The sequence below is a fragment of the Salvia hispanica genome, chromosome 4 (assembly GCF_023119035.1).
Source record: "Salvia hispanica cultivar TCC Black 2014 chromosome 4, UniMelb_Shisp_WGS_1.0, whole genome shotgun sequence".
NCBI lineage: Eukaryota > Viridiplantae > Streptophyta > Magnoliopsida > Lamiales > Lamiaceae > Salvia > Salvia hispanica.
In genome coordinates, this window is record NC_062968.1 from 16,905,802 (window position 1) to 16,924,300 (window position 18,499).

The 18,499-nt window shown below is 31.8% G+C and overlaps 1 long non-coding RNA gene and 1 pseudogene across 1 annotated transcript; both read right to left on the reverse strand.

Moving 5' to 3' along the window:
* Nucleotides 1–1,839: 1,839 nt before the first annotated feature.
* Nucleotides 1,840–5,607, reverse strand: LOC125218070 (annotated as a pseudogene).
* A 9,229-nt stretch (nt 5,608–14,836) lies between these two features.
* Nucleotides 14,837–15,827, reverse strand: LOC125218076. The gene is made up of 3 exons (XR_007175871.1): nt 15,723–15,827; nt 15,516–15,591; nt 14,837–15,430 (listed from the first exon to the last, which is right to left on the reverse strand). It is a non-coding gene; the product is annotated as an uncharacterized LOC125218076 (long non-coding RNA).
* Between the last annotated feature and the right edge of the window lie 2,672 nt (nt 15,828–18,499).

The following is an 18,499-nucleotide window of genomic DNA, read 5'->3' on the forward strand; positions in this document are numbered from 1 at the left end:
CAACTATTAGGTTTGTTGTCCTAGAATTCGAGCTCCACTCCTCGATTTTTCACCGTGAGATTTTCTTTCTGTTGTGTTGTCTGGTGCTATGTAAATTGGAGATGAGTTTTAAAAATTGTACGCATAAGAAGAGGATATCGATAGACCATGAGCTTGTTATGTTTTCATTTTCTTGTCCATTAGTAAATGATATATTTGTTGATTACAAAACCAAGAATTTTGTCTGTGAAAAACATTCTATACCCTCCTTTATTTGCGTTCATTTATTGCTTTCCACAATATTTATTTACTGATGTTTAATTATACTCTGTTAAATTGGATTTGATGTAGCAAGTTCAAATTATAGAAGCGATCAGTTTAGGATATGAGTTAAAAATGCATCTTAGTAGATATTTTGGGTAATGATGTTGATTGCATAAATTTGTGTTTGGGAGAGTTAAAGGTGATAATGTTCATTTGATCGTATTAAGTGGATTAATAGTTGATATCAAAATGATGTTCGAGTGGTACTACTCTTGGGAAAAAGTTAGTTAACTAATTATACTACTCTTGGGCAAAAGTTAACTAATTAAAGATGCTTAAATTAATCAATCAATTATATCAAACCCTATAGATGGATTAATTGGAACACTGCGATATGGAAATTTTGTTAAACATATCCACAAATGATGTATTTTTTCTGGGTTAATGATGGTAAATGTACACAATATACATATGTAAGCCAGTAACATGAACAGCCATTTTACCCTTATAGAGGCTTCCATTTATGGGTAGAGTAGGTAAGTTATCATCATAATCATATCCCAACAATGCAAGGATGAAAAGGAATCTAAAAGCAAGAAAAAAGAGGTCATATTGGTTTTGCAATGGAGGGGCCATTAATGCTTATCTTTTAGGCAACACAGTAGCATCAAGGAATTGGTGGTTGGAGGATATACAAAGGAGGGGGCCTCACCTCCAACATGTTTCAGACATGTTTTTATTTGTGAAAAAGGTGAATCATTCATAGTAAGAAAATGAGAGCTATGTGTCTCATCTTTCTTTTTGTCTCATCATTATTCATGCATAATCTTATGGTTGCCTTCTTTATAAAACTCTTTCTTTTTCACACAGAGTAACCAACTTACCAATTACCATACTGAGAATTGGTTCTCCTGTTTCCTTTAATTTTTTCTATTGTGTAGCAGCACTATTGTCATAAAGTATGCATTAACAAAAAAAACAGTGGGTGCACTAAAGTGAGGACCCTACACATTCAAAACCAGTTTAGAAACACAAAATGAGATTGATTCTGCAACACTTGCCTACATCTCATATGTCTCATAGAGGTGTGATCCGTTCTTAACTTTCTTAAGTTCTTAGCTATCAATGCTAATATATTAAAAATATCAACATGATGCATAAACCTAATTGATTATTTTAATACTCCTCAGTAAACTTTATGATCCATTACTTTTTTCTCTCTTTTTGTAAAAATGATAAAAAATAGTTAAAGTAGAGAAATGGTAAAGTAAGAGAGACAATAATATAGATAAGACTTTCTCTATATTATTCTCTCTTTTAATTTACGTTTCTCTTTAACTATTTTTATTATTTTTACAAAAGATGGCGAAAAATCTTAACTAAAGTGGAGGAGAATGTATTGATATTGATATTTAATACAATGTGTTGGCATTGATTATGTTGACATATTTAATACATTGCGTTGATGAATTAGCAAGTTAAGAAAAGTTAGCATTATAATGCACCCTCGTGAGTACGTATGCATCTTATACACATACTACATATAAATACATTTATAAAACACATATAAGTAGAGTATTATTAATACACCACTAGTGGATAAGCAACACCATTTTTATAACCTTAATGATCAAATGACCTGATCTACAAATTATGACATACATATCCTGTACATTTCATATGCTAATTAAAGCATAGTATTAGTTACACCCCATTGCATCTCCAAACCAAATCACACAACACTATCACCATCACCATCACCACCAACCCTAACACCACTGGAATACCAATTAGCCCAAAACAGATAGTTAAGAAAATTAAGAAAGCTAAGCACCGCCAACAGCCAATAAAACAGATCCAACGATCCTTATCAAGGTCATTATCCCTGAGCCACCCCGTCGCCCCGTCCACCAGCGACACCAGCACCGAGCTCAAAAGAAGCCGACGAGTACGAGCAGTAGGTCACGGCCGTGAGCGAGGCCCGCATCCCCTCCAGCGGCTGCTTGTAGAAGAACTCCACCAGCCCCACCGCCGTCAGCATCTCCGACACCCCAAATATCACAAACTGCGGCGCGATCCACCATATCGACAGCAAGCTGCCCCTTCTCCTGCGCTCGACGAGGGCGGCGGCGACCATGGAGAAGGTGGAGAGAGGAGGCCGGCGCCGAGGCGGCGGAGGGGTGATGGAGCGGGGCGGCGGCGTCGTAGAGGGGACGGCGAAGATGAGGATGAGGTAGGGGATGGCCTGGAGGAGGCGGGGGGATGTGGAAGGAGGAGAGAGGCGGGTGTTCATGGCGGCGCCTTGCTGGACGGAGAAGGTCTGGAGCTGGGCGAGGATGGTGTTGAAGATGATTGTGCAGCATAGGATTGGAAGCACTGATATCAGAGTTTTCACTTGCTCCACTTGCTTCACACTGCATACTCTCCATTTACTACTCTCTCCTTCCTCTTTCTTCATGCATGCTTTGTTCAACAATCTGTGAATATTTTCAATTTTGTTTTAGGCTTTAGTTGCATGTGAATCACCATATTCGCCAAATTATTTAAAATATCATCAACTTTAATCACCAGCAAAAACTATAAAGTTTAGATCTATTCACAAGGTAAAAAGTTTTGATGAATTTTTATTTGATACTAATAGGAGTCACATTTTGGCGTGGCCCAATTTTAAGAAATTAATGTCGAGTGAAAGATGGTTAAATAAATTAGTGGACTATAAGTCTCACTTCTAGATATTAGTTTTATAATAAAATGTTAGTAGAATAAGTTAGTTGATTATTTATGGTAAAAGTGAAATGTGAATTTTATTGTGGGACAAATCAAAATAGCAAAATGTGACTTTTATCGTGGACGAATAGATCGTATATTAACTGAGAAATCATACGTAAACATCGTACGTAGTCGAAATGATATTATCATATATATGAGTGACTAGTTTTTTTTTTCATTGCGATACACTAGTTTAATTTTTAGGGTGGATTTTGTCTAATTGAAGAAAAGAATTTATTATTATGAATCATGCCAACTTTGATTTTTTTTAAAAAAAAAGAATTATGCACGATGGAAAGTGGAAATAGTTAAAATTACCTGAATCTTAGGGTGGGTTGACTATTGGGAAAACTGTCGGATATGGTGTTGTCAGATGGGCACACATGCTTTCTATTTCGAGTTGCAGCCACAATCACCTAAAACAAAATACATAAGGAAAATTAGTAAGTAAAACATTAATCTAAACAAAATTTCGATGTGCAAATAATTTTCATAAAAATTGATCCGGTTAGATTCAACTTTAGAGGCATCATGTACCTACAATTTATATATGTTTATCTTTAATATTCAATAAAATAAAAATAAAAATAAAAATAATGCGTATGTGTGTACGTTGATGTATTATAATTAGGTGGAAGCTAGATGCCAAATGTTCCGACATAGCTGAATTAATGTAGTATTATAATTCGACACACATGAATGGCTAATCAGCACCTGCATCAAGTGGTTAACTCTTGCTATTCGATTATTATTTATTTAGTATTTTTCTGTTTCTATAACTGAGAGTTGGAGGATAATTTAATCTTGATCAGCTAACGGAAACAAGAATACATTCATAATCAGCAGAGACAAACAGCTGCACTATCAAACAATATACATGCATGTTACAGAAAATTTGATGAATACAGTAACATATAATAATCCTAGAGGAGACAGCTAAAGAAGTTGACTAAGATTCAAAAGGTAACTAGTATGTTTTTTATTTATTTATAATTGGCTCAAATAAAAAATAATTGAATAATTGGTGATATATATGGTTCATTTATTACTAAAGATTGTAATTAAAATTAGGATGGAATGGTAATTAATACTCCTACTATCAATAGTGTACATCTCAAAATGGGACATTATTAATAATGGACAAAAAAAGTGATTGAGAAAAAACTCTAACCTGTGCGATAGGTGTCAATACGCTTCCTCGGGGAGGCTTGTTCCGATAGAGAAGCGTGCCGGAAATGATGATAATGAGGCCCATAGCCATGGCGGCTGCCGAGACACCAAAGCCGATATCCATGCCCGAGTGTGTCTGGACGTAAACGAGAAGGGTCAAGGCAACAAGTTCGCCCAATGAGAAGGCAAAGTAGATAGCATTGAAGTAGGAGGAGAGTTTCTTGGATTGTTTTGGATCATCTTGGTTGAATTGGTCAGCCCCATGAGCTACCATGTTAGGCTTAACGCACCCACTCCCTAACGCCACCAAATAAAGAGCCACGAAAAATGTTAGGGCTTGCAACCCTTTGGCTTCCACACATTGCGCGCTATCCTTTACCATGTCACACGGTGGCGGCTTCAGCTCGGGCAAATGGGCTTGCACCGATAGCAGGATCAAACCCTGTCTCGCCCAAAATTATCATGTCATTTATTCTAATCAAATTAAATATATAAAATAAAATAAATACCGTTAAACAAGGACAAAATCAGAGTTATGGGCAAGAAAAAATAAATTTGTTTGTTTTACTTTTTTTAGTGTTAATAAATGTCAATACTAAATAATCATGTCAGAATAAGTATTTGAAAAAGATTTCAATTTCCAAAAGTCAAAGTGAGACCCTTGTATTTCACTACCACACTCTCATTAATACACAATCAAACAATATTTTAAAATATAAGCCAAGTCAACTTTAGTCACTCAATTGTAGAAGATGCAATATACTAGTATAAGATAAATATTTTCTATGAACTTTCCAATATGTTTGCCGTATAAATACAAAAAACTAAAATAGAACAAAATCAGGCCAAAACCTTACCTTTTCACTGTGTGTGTGTGTGTGGAGAGAGAGAGAGAGGAACATACCGAGAGTTCAATGAAACCAAAGATGAGAGTGGTCCAGAAGCAACCGAGATAAGAATCAGAGAGGAATCCACCAAGGAGTGAGAGGATGAAGAGTGTTCCAATAAAATTTGTAACTATATTTGCAGCTTTTGAGAGGGAAAAGTGCATCTCATTTATAACATATGTTATCAGATTATTCCCAACTGCTGCTATTGCCATTATCTCAAATCCTTGAAGCCCTGCACATCATTATATCTATCATCATCATCTCTCACAATATTAAATATTAGTAATTGAGAGAAAGAAAAGGAACCTAGAAGAAAGGCAGCAGCTCTCATGCCCCCATGCTTTTGGGGGTTGGAAGGCTTTCCTCTCCAATCAAGAGTGCTCTCTTCAGAAACCTTAACTTCTGCCTTCAAATCCTGCTCCTTTCTTGAGGCCTCCATTTTCCTCTTTTCTTTTTTCTTTTTCACACACTAATAGGTGTTTCTGTGTGTTTACACCAAATTAATATGTTCGAGAGAGAGAGAGAGATATGTTAATTGCTTGGAATATTTTGTATGAATTCAAGGATGGTTGGGCTCCAATATATATACTCACCAGCATAGGTTCAAAAGTCAAAAGGCAGGCTTTGTAAAGTTTGTACACTGAGAGATATGAACAACAGCCAGCACCCACACTTTCTAATTAATACTCCAGTCTCCATTAATTGTCTTATTTTACAATTTTTGTTCGATAGTTATTAATTGTCTCATTCTACATTTGTTATAGTATTTGATGATTGAATTCATATTCACTAATTGATTACGATTATTTATCCACTTTCAAATGTTTCATTTTTTCACTTATCGCCAATAAATATCTCATTTTACTTATATTTTATTATACGTTATCTTTAACTATTTATTTCATATTTTATTATAAAATCAATATAGAAAGTAGGATACATAGGCCACTTATTTTTCTATCTTTTTTTTGCAAAATTAAATAGGGAGTAATTTTTAAAACCAAAGTGATAAAAAAAATGAGACATTTAATATCAAACAGAGGAAATATATAAAATAAACCCACATTCAACTAATTTGTTTTACTTTTCTTAACAAAATTAAAATATTTTTAAAATCCTGCGGCAGTATGAAATAGAACAATTAATAGGTATTAGAGAAAGCACTAATCACACACTTCCTTAGGTTATACTACATATTAATAAGGGGGTTATGATTAATTGAGATTTTTTAGCTTAATTGAAAATTGAGATGTATTATCAACCATTCATTTTTATTAAATAAGTGGTCAGGATTTGCCACATGGAATATTTTTAGATTAATTAATTATGAAAGGGTAGAATGGTAATTTCATGGTACATTTTATTCAATAAATATTTTTTTAAATTTTTTAAAATTTTTTAAAAAAAAAATTAATTTTTAATTTTTTTGTCAACTATATATACGATCCTTGTCAATACGCATAAACTACTATACAGATTAATGTCCACTACACACTATAATGTCACTACATATCCGATTATACATCGCATATAATGTCAACTATAAGTTGTTGACATTTGATGTCATGACTATTACGATAATACCCCAGTTGACATAATCTACTTGCGATCGACATTTGATGTTGTGGATGAGTGGATGAAAATGCATCTGAATCTTAATTAAGCTAAAAAATCTCAACCTAATTCAACCATACTAATAAGTATAATAAAATATTTGAATACATAATGGAAGTCGAAATAAAGATTCCTACAAAATAATTGGTCATGTTGGTACACATTAATTGAATCTTTAACAAAAAAGTTCTTAATTCTTAACAAAATTAAAATTAAAATATTTTTAAAACCCTCATCAGTATAAAATAGAACAATTAATAGGTAGAGAAAGTACTCATCACACACTTGCTTAGGTTACACATACTAATAAGTATAAAATATTTGATTATATAATTGGAAGTCGAAAAAAAATTTCCTACAAAATAATTGGTCATGTTGGTACACATTAAATAAATCTTTAACAAACAGTTCTTAAATATAAAAGAGATAGATATAGTCCCATTTCATTGGTTGAGAAAATAATGATTTATGAAGATTGCTTACCATTGATTTGAAAATACTAAAAAATAGAATTCAAATTTTTTTCCCAGTAATTAAATTATTTAATCAATAGATATAATAATTATAACTAGCATGCAAAAAAAAATTTCCCTTATGGATTTTCTAGTAACAACATTATTAAGGTGCATACTACATAAAAGTCTAAAATTAGATTAATGTATATCTTTGATTTTATTAATAATATTATAATAATAAACATACTCCTATAAGACAAGGCACAAACTTGACAAGACAATAAAATAATACTAATAAATATGTTAAATAGGCAAGTGGGTAAGAATCGATTAATGAGGGGGGGAATGTGGTTGATAAGAAAAGTTGGGCTATTAATAATTAAGAATTCCTAAACAATGCACTAATTTTGTTCGTCGCTTGCAATTTGCAAGTATGTACTAGTGTACGGAGGATACATCATTAATGACAAACTAAAACTTTTTAATCAAGTCTCAGCTATTCTACTAGTGATTATTAGCAGCAAATTAAATGTTCATGGAAGATTTCACTTATAAAGTAATGTGCAAACTTTTGAGTACGGTAGAAAAGAAATTGTAATATATGGGTGCCACGTGAGTGTTTGAGACCAAACTATAGACTTCAAGTGTTTCAACGAGGAAACACAAGAAGTGACTAAGAAAGGTATTCGCGTGAAGGTTGGAAACAGAGCCGAAGCAAACACTCACAACAATGAAAAACACATGAAATGATGAAATAAACATGATCGATGCATGTTGTGCAAGGAAGATGTGAAAACTATCAAGCATTTCATTTTTCATTACATATCATATTTGGTATTATTGTTATCTTTTCCACCTCGAATGTTTCCATTTACCATGGTCAATTCTAGATATATGTGGTTTTATAAAATTTCAAGTTCAGTTTTAAGTTTGATAAGTGAATTTACGACGTCTTGATAATTTGGTCAAAGTTTAATACTGACCCAATTCTCCTGGACTTTTGATTGATACCTCACAAATTCGTTGCTTGTTAAACTGTCTCGTATTAAACCTTCATTTAACACTCCATCACAATTTTTCACTGAGAATGTATAAGTGCCAAAAAAATTAATATATCACAAATATATCTATGTTAGAACTTGAAAAAGTATATACACGAGTGTAGGACATTGACATGTACATGGATTATGGATATATGGATCATGCCGCCTCATTTGACCACTTTCTTTTAAAGTAGTAGTAGTATGTTTTTTTAAATTGAAATGGACCAATTTCATCTTGCTTCATGATTTCAATTTATTGACAAATCTTAGAAGCATATTACATTTTATGACACTTCAAAGGTCAACCTCAATAAAAAATAAATTAAAAGGCAAAAGCAAATTGGTTTCATCGTCATAGGTGAGTGTGTTTCTTTGACATATACAATTAATCTTATACTTCCAAACAACACAACATGATTTCTCCTTATCCTTTTAATTCTTCCCCCCATGCTTTTGTTTCAACACCACCACCGCCAAAGCCCCACCTCATCCCCTCTCTCTTCTACTATATGTATATAATTACATTTATATAAAAGGTAGTTCCAATTTAAAAAATCTATTTCTAGTAACTAAACCTTAATTAACATATTATAATACTAAGCATATACTTATTATCTTAAAATAAATATTATTATTATAATTCTACGTTGATAATTCATTGTTCTAAAGTGAAGTTCTAAATTGAGAAACCACCTATTTTATTTTCTCTCTAGATATATATGTCCTACTACTTGTTTTTCGTTGAATCCGTACCAAATCATTACTTTAAATCCGATCATTTGATATCTTTTCAAGTATTTGTCATTATAATAGTGAGATATTAAGATGCATGTACCCAAACTAATTCATGACATTTTATGGATCCTATGCAAAATAACAAATAAATGTTTGTTGCTTTTGTTGATAAAGACCAGTGATATTCAATATTCATTATAATGTGATATACTATCATTTCAATTCAAACAAAAAATGGTTTTTTTTTATATTTTATTTAACCAAGGTGTCGAAGCCGCTTTTGATGGAATCATTAATCTTCTCGAGGACTTGCGATTAAAGGCATTTAGTAATAGTTTAATCCAACGTTAGTTATAGTTAAATCAGCATTTCTCTAAAATAAATAATAATGTAAACAGAATTTGAACATTAAATAATTAGTAGTTTTTAAATATATTTTGTATTAGAATTCACAAATCACAATTGTGGTTACTTTAATCTTTGGCAAGGGACGTAGTGGGGAAAAAATTCATTTAATGTGTCACTCAACTTAATCAATGTATGGAGCTTTCATTGGCCAGCACTGTCGGTATGGTGAATATTATTGTTCTCCCATTTATTGGTGCAAACATTGTACAAAGGTCAACTGCATAACCGATCCCTATATTACTCTTTTCATGACTCACTTTATATTTCATAAAAAAGTACTTCTAATTATTTTTTTGTTAAATATTTATTTTATTATATAATAGTACTTGGATTTTTACGTTTGCCATGCATGAGTAACTTATAAAATAGTGAAATAATATAGTTTTAATTTATTTTGAAAAAATAGGATTTCTTTTATTATATTTCAATAAGAACATCATCCCAACCAACCACGCCTAGTGTAATCTTCCTCGAATAATGACATTCTCGTGTCGGAGTCGTGGCGGATCCAAGATCCGGAAACGGAGGCGGAATATATAGTATTAGCTTGATTTAGTACGGATATGGCTTTTTTTTTCGTTATTTGGGGCGATCCGGAGGCAACGAGGGCGGACATGGTAATTTTACGTCCCGATAAGTGGAAACTAGTCGCACGGAGGGGGCGACCGCCCTCTCCTGCCCCCTAGATCCGCCACTGGTCGGAGTGGAGAGTTGGATGTTCTACCCGTTGGACCCTACATGCTGGTTTAGTGCTATCGTCCATAGATCACGGTGTTGTAATTCTATCCCAATTTTTGAAATTGAGGTTCACTTTTATTCTTTGTGTGTACTTATTATGTTGCAGTGACTATTGTCGCATCGTCTCTGTCTTCTCCATCGCCATTCGTTTTCCTGAATCCCTAGAAACTAATAGTGGTAACAGCAGCCGCCAGGAAAAAAATTATCTTGAAGGTGAAAAGGGGTTTGATTTCATTATGATATATCTAGTAATTTCCATCCAAAATGTAGGCTATAGATGTTGAGCTGCGACGTGGCAGCAAAGTATTGAATGGTCGGCTCGATGAGAAGTAGAAAGCTCAAGTGCATCATAACCTAAAACACCTAAAATATTTATAATTAAGAGTGAGAAGTATTTAACCATTATAATCATATTTTATAAGAGTCGAAATGAGTCAAATTATGACAACCATGCATCTTAAATCGATCCAACATCTATGTTTATGCTTATCAGTTATGAACTCATAACTTTAATATTGGAAAACTTTTGTATACCATTTATAAGTTAATGGCAATTTCTGGAAAATTGGAAGTCAATTGGTTTAGAAATTGTGTTGCTTTAGATCCATTAAGATTTGAGAGGCAAATCTCTCAGCATTATGTATGTTTGTTATGTAAGTATTGTCAAAAAGGAATAAGTTGGTAAGTAAGCACTAGAAAAGGTATTAGCCTTTTCCCTTTACTTTATTGGTTCCCTCCACCAAATTCTTAATTCGGTCCTCTCTATTTCTTTGTTCATGTGTGTTTAAATAAAGTGCACTAAGTAATAAATAAATAGAGATTTAATATTATTTGTTTTCTCCTGCAATCGGTACTTGATAGGAAGATCTGTTATTAAAGATTACTCCATATACTGTATTTATTACTACTAACTTTTATTTTTTTCTGTAAATTGAAAGTCTATGACAACATTTTCTTTTACATATTAATTAGTCGAGGTGAATAAAAATAAAATAGTATACTTTTTCATTGTTTATTTGGATGGATTAGAATTTTGGAGTGTCTAAAGGACTTATAATTCTCATTATTTATAACTATTTGATGGTTTAATTAGGGTACACAAGCCATTTCTCCAAAGAGATGAAGAAGTACCTTGCTAGAAAAAAAAAAACAAGGTAAATGAATCATCTAATATATTCTTATATCTCATAAAAAAAAAATATTGTTGATTAGTCGCAGTATAAGAGAATTTGAAAAATAAAGGCTTAAAGCTAGAAATTCATGTGATATAGCATATTGTTTACTAAAAATATAAATGTACATAAATAAAAATGACGGCGAGAAGGCCATGCGTTGAATAAAGGAATATATTGTAGTAGTAATATTTAATTAATTATGTGTGCACATTTTTCTTTGAGTTAGCACGTTCTAATTGCCTTTCGGTGGTCAACTAGGCTCTTATATAGCCATTCTTTTTCTAAATCAAATCTTATTTATTTATCCAATACTCCATAATTATATATAAACACACACACGAATAAAAAGAAGAATGTGGGCAAGTCAAAAAATGAAGAAAAAATTGAAAAAAATGAAACCTTTAGCTTCCAAATCCAATTTGATTTCTCGACAATTCCCACTAAGGGTCGCATTTTCTTTATATCCACGTTATTCCTTTGATCCTTTCATTTTTTATGTTATCTGTAAATATTATATTTCGACTATCATAATATTAGGGAAGATTGCTAATATTATCCAGTATTTTGGGCTAATATATCATGAGGTATAAATTAACCTACTTCACAGTCGAAACAATTTGAAGCCAATTATTAATATGCTTTGTTTCAATACATATCATAAATGAATATGATTCAGTATTCTATTTCTACTATATGATGTTGGTATGTAATGGACATCGTTTTAACATTTAAGACTCCTGTAAAATTTATTTTGTTGAAATACAATATTACCCCTCATTAAGTCTCAAAAGGTTTATAAATGAAATGATGGTTCATATCTTACACACGAGACAAGAAAGAGGCAAAGTCAGAATTGAATTAACTCTAGTGGAATAAATTATTTCATAAACAAACTATCAAACTTATAGGAAGCCCAGCATTATTTCTTTTACTCAATCTCCAGATCTACTCAGAAGCCCAGTCCGAAATAGGCACCACTATAGTAGTAGTATAATTTACTCCTCCGTTCGGCATTAGGAATCCCGATTAAGTTGGATGCGGATTTTAAGTGTGAATATTTGGAGTATGTGATAATGGAATTTGTGACCCATTTGCTTTATTATTCGGATGTGTTTTTACTTATGCTTTTTAGTGTTTATACGGAATATTTTTATTTCATTTTTGTGGAAATGTCAACCAGGACTCCCTAATGACGGATGAAACTCATCCTTTTAAATTTCAATTTTACTATTGTTTAAAGAAAAAATGTCCTCTTTCTTTTGTTCACTTCAATTTACAAATCATTTTCACCCAATAGATCCTCCAACTTATGTTCTAAATCGCCATTGAAGATCCCAATTAATCATCTTTGTGCTCTTGCATCAAAACATAATTTTATTTTAAAAACTTAATATTAAAATTACTAAAAATGTAAAAATAGTCTAGTTATCTTTTATATAAAATAATAATAATAATTATTATTATAATGGTGATAATAAATGATTTAGAATGAACAATTTTTATAAGAAAAATTCAAAGAATGGGAAAAGAATGTGTTGAAATAAATGAGTGATAAAATAATACTCCATCCCTCCGTCCCACACTTTGTCGCATTTTACCATTTTGTCGTCTTTACAAAGTTTGTCCGATTGGAATCTTTCGAAAATAGACATTAATACACCCCACAATCTTCTCAATGTAGACCCTTATTTCACTACATACCTCTATTTAATACAAAGTCAAACAATTTCTTAAAATTCGCGATGGATCAAATTAAGAAAAACTTTGTGTGACGGAGGAAGTAATTAATTAAGAAAGTTAATGTAATTTAAAAATTATGACTCATATCAATAATAATAATACTAATAATAATAATAGTAGTAGTAATAAATAAATATAACTATAATTGTAATGTTAATATTATTTATTATTATTATTGTTATTATATTATATTATCATTAAATAACTTGGTAACTAAATCTTAATTCATTATATCATGAAAAATAGTAGTACTAATGTAGTAATTATTATTATGTTCTTGATTAATAATTTATTACGAAAATCTTAATATAATTTTATATTTATAGATTATATCATTATTTTATTAATTAACTATTTAGCTTTAATAATTACGTCAATTAGTTAATTCAGTCATTATGGTAATCAGTTAATTAATTAATATATATGTTCAATATCTTAATAATTTTTTCCTTGATATTTCCAAATAAATGACAAGTAATCTATCAAAAATATTCTCTAGAATAATATTTCGAATGAATAATCATAATCTTCAATAACATTATATTCATAATAGAGTCAAAATGCTATTTCACTAATAATTGATAAGTATATTACTCCTAGTTTTTATTATGTATATTTATATACTAGTATATGATAAATAAAAATCATGAGCCCCTTGTGGGGATTGACACATAACATGTGGTTCCCGCGGAAAAAGGAGGGCTCTCCAATTTGCTATAATGTTACTCTATCAAAACTAGCATACAATTATTTGTATACGTATGCATGTATCTTCTCTTCTGATTGTGTGTGTGTATGCAGTATGCATGTTTATGTTTATGTTTATGTTTATGTTTATGTTTTTGTTTAATTGGTTCAATGGATGGAACATGATCACCCAACACACTAAGTACGAAATATGGCTATTGATGATCACATGTTGATATTTCACTAGTGGCTACCACGTGTTCTCTTAACCTCCTTTCATTTAGAGGAGATTATAATAAAATTAATTTTTCTATATATATAAGGTTTATTTATAGGTTGGATGAAAAAGGCAAGAATGTACTACTGTTTTCCCCATTTCAAGAGTTTGCATTTATACCTGAATGATTATGAAAAGAAATGCGATTGAGAATCTGTCATATCTTCAATGCTCACATATTTTCGAAAATTTTATGGAAGGACACTTATTACATACTCCACTCCATAATTTCAGTTTTCATTTTCTCACCCAAATAAGAAAAGTGGAGTTTCAAAATATTTATAACCAACTGTATATTAACATAGAGCGTGGTTTATATTTTATATGTTAGGCAAACAAAACAAAAACCTTGCTTAAGAGATAACTAAAATCAGTACTTAATTTTACTATAAATTACTCATTCTATTATTGATTGGTTTTAAAATGAAACTTCATGAGCTTCTATCGTGATATAATTGCAGATTATTGTGAGTTGAATCATTAATCGACTTGAAGGATGGTGTTAATTTCATCTTGAAGGTTTAGAAATAGAAGAGGGTTGGTAAATAAAACAAAAAAACAAAACAAATATCTCACTATATAAGTCTCGTAGGCTACTACCATCACCAATTGATTAAACGAAAAAGAACAAACAAATATCTCACTATATAAGTCTTGTAAGACAATTCTATCACCAATTGATATTAAGATGGAATTCAATAGACTTTTACCAATTTAACGTGAGCTACTACTCTTATGTATCGAACTTAATCCAAGTTGAATTGGACTACTTTAGATGGGGACAATTTGACTCCTTTTTCTAGTGCACTAACACAGTGTGTTGTTTAGGCCATGCCACTACCGTCAAGGTTCAGCGTATGTGTATTCGAGATTTCACCAAATATCATCTCTCTCTCATCAAGATAAGATCCATTCCAAGATGTCAAACCGCACATGTACGATGTTTTTAATTCTAGTCACCTAAGTAAGATAAGCTGACGATTCCACAATTGTAAACCAAATAACAGCCTCAATTTCAAATTAATTCCATGGCCTATGACATTTTGCACTGTGGTGAAAGTGAAAGACATTCCCCCCATAGTCACAGTGGAGGAGTTTTGAGGAATCCAATGCTATTCCAAAATGCAATAAGAGCAAACATAGGACCTTCTCTAATGGCTTTATGTTTCCACTGCCTCATGCTTTATTGAGTTTGACCTCAAACTCGACCAAAATTCATACCTCATTCCTCTACCAGAAGTTGTGGCTTGCATCCATGCCCGAAAGCTACGCCATTAGGTCGCTGAAAGCTACGCCATTAGATCTAAAAATTAGGCCACCGAAAGCTACACCATTAGTTACTCATCCAAACATGTCCGAACTCCATGACACGAGAATTATCTCAAGTTTTGAAACTTAGCTGTAAATATAGAGATCCCACTTGATGCAAGGTTTAGGTTGGTGGAAGACCTCTGCTTTTTTCACCAATACCACCTTCAATCTACCCCTATCACAATTGCGTCACTAGAAAATTTGAATCAGCCTATTCATACCTAGTCTAACCTAATATGAAATAAAGGAGTTTATCTTACTTTTAAACATACAATGCGTTTTAAACTACAAGACATGATTGATTGGAATGAGAGGTTCAGTTTGAGTTCCTCCTTTCTAGTATAAGAATATTTGAAAAGAATCAGGAGATGATAAATGTCATAAGAAATGAAATTATCTGACAAATGACTCCCATTCCGTAGAAGAGAGTGCAAGTTAAATCATCCCAACACAAACCAAAATCTTACATTAAAAGAGTAATCACAAACAAAGAGAAGTGAAAATCAATACTGCTGTGCTGCCACATTTCATGATAGAGTACGCTTATTGAAAGATTCCATGGTCAGATTAGCTGAAGGCAGGAATCGAATTCATCTTCCGATTAAATATATCAACCTATAAAACACATCATTTAAGAAAAAATTTTCACTAAAGACATAAACAAAATAAAAAATACTAGTACAGAAATAAAAATGAAATAAATAGATCCCTAAGCACTTAGTGATTTATTTATCTACTTTGCAGGTCATTTTAGGAGAATAAGGCCTTCAAAATGTTTGGTGCTTATCTACTAGTCCCAAGACTAGTGTTGTCACGAAATTATGAAAGATGAAAAAAAGCAGAAAATGTCAAATGTCTGGTGAATGAAATCCTATAACAATAGATGTAACAAAAAAATGGCCACACAACATTTGCTTAGAATAAGCATAAAATTTGCTAATTACTCAACCATGCTTCAGTTTGGAATGACTGAAAATTATTTTGGATAGTTATCAATGTGGTCGCAACTTCCACCAGGTTATTTATGAAATTATAAATTAAACTGACTAAAAAAGTCAGCATGGATTGATGAATCAGAGACTATGTCTTTAGGATTTCGAAATACACAAAAAGGTCCAAAGGATATTCAGATCAAACCTGTCAGATATCTCAGGTTGTGAAGTATACGCATTCACCTGAGATAAACAAATTACAAAAGAAGAAAATGATAAAAACACAATTTAATTAAAGTTGAATGGTATAGTAGTATGTAGTTACTTTAATCTTATCTATCCAGTTATTTGGACATAATAAGTGTTCTATATAAATCCAAATCAAAAGGTCAAATTATATCTTCTTCAGGAAAGTTGAGCCAAAAAAGAACTCTTTGCAAGCATATTTTTGAAATTCTACTATACTTTCCCTGCTTTTTACCATGACATGATTAAAGGGGCTTTTGTTTATTATACTATTTGACACACCTTTACAAGAACAACTTATCAAATATAAGTAAATCCTTCCTAAAAGTGCTTAAAATAAATCCTCACATGCAAGCTATGATAACACTACCTTTTTTCTGAAATATATGACGCATTTTCTTATTTGTTACTTCCCTCCAATATTCAACATGTATCACATTTACTATTCTATAGTCTAAAAGTCTACCCGTACTGAGAATATATTTAAAACTTTCTAAGGTAGAATTGCTAGGCTCCAATATTCATTGACTTAAGAACCTACACTCTCTCCTGGTTCATTAACTTAAATTATGTATGCATTTTAATAAACAACCATGTGATTTCTTGAGAAGCATCCTTCTAAGAGAGGGTCGAGTGAATTCAGTAAAAATGCATAAATGTAAGTATAAGCAAACTACTACCACTTCACCTCAAGTCCTCAACCACACAAAAAGAAATAATAGTGCACAGCTTACCACAATATTTGTGTTCCCTGATTCATATTCGAATTGAAGCTTCTCATCATCACTCAGTGCATAGATCGAATGCAGAGTAAATCGTGTGACTGGAATTCCATCTGGCCGTTGGTGATCATCCATCACAATCTGAATCGCATTGAAAAGATAACAAGATATGGAATTTCAGAAAATTAATACTAGAAATGAACAAGTGCAAGAAATTAAAGCCATACAATGCCAGTTAGTCAATCCAAAATCTTTCCCATGAATAAAAAGTGATAGCAAGCTTAAAACCAGAGAATAACTTATGGCATCACTGGAATTTGTGAGTGGCATGAAACTCCGAGTCCAAGTCCAATTCCAAAGTCAAATAACATAATAACTTATGGCATCATTGTAACCTGCTACTATGTTTCAGTCTTCCTAGATGTTTTACCCATCTATATATGGATTTCCAAAATGATAATTCAAAAAGCGAAAAGAATTTGAATATCAATTCAAATTATTCCATACATTTATTTAATATCTTAGTTAAATAGCCTATATTTTTTAACTAATGTTAGTATAATGGGCACAACACATAATGAAATAAGACTGCTAATAGTTTGCAAGACTTCACAAAAGAATATACACGTAAGAACGCTAAAACGAGAACATGCTCACGAAAGTTAAACGGAAGTATACAGAAATATTAGTCTTAACTGTTTGGCTATAATAAGAAAAATAATAACTGAATCAAACATCCAACTTTTCTAAAACTAAACCATGAATATTAACTAAGGTAGTCGAGGACAAAGCACTGCTCAATTGGTAACATACTTCCCTTCAACTATTGGGTAAGGGGTTCGAGTCACCGCAGAGGGGAAATGGAAAACCACGATTGATCCTCTAAAAAGTAAGAATAAGAAAACATTAAGGTACTCTTTTTGCTTGTGTTTTTCACAAATTTCACCTTCTAGCTAGTTCTTTAAATGGGCAGAAATATGTAAAACACTGATCAAAGTTATTATACAACTATATGCAACCAATATTGTTTTTTTAAAATGCAGCATTTCAAAGACATTCTAACTATTAAAACACGGGCATACGTACAAACATTATATTTATTACTCTCAGCTCATTCCTTTCTCCACGAGAGTAATTATTATCATTTGCTTTTATTTCCAATTTCCAGTTGTGGTTGGTTTGAACCTAGTATAATTTGTTATAACCTATAATTACATATGGAGTCATCTCTTAATAGAGGGAGAGGGAGATGAAAAGGCCAATCATAGAAATGTGTTCTTTGAAATGCTAAAATAAAGGTAATTAACACAATCGGTCAAATCTTGAAACAATTAAACACACTAT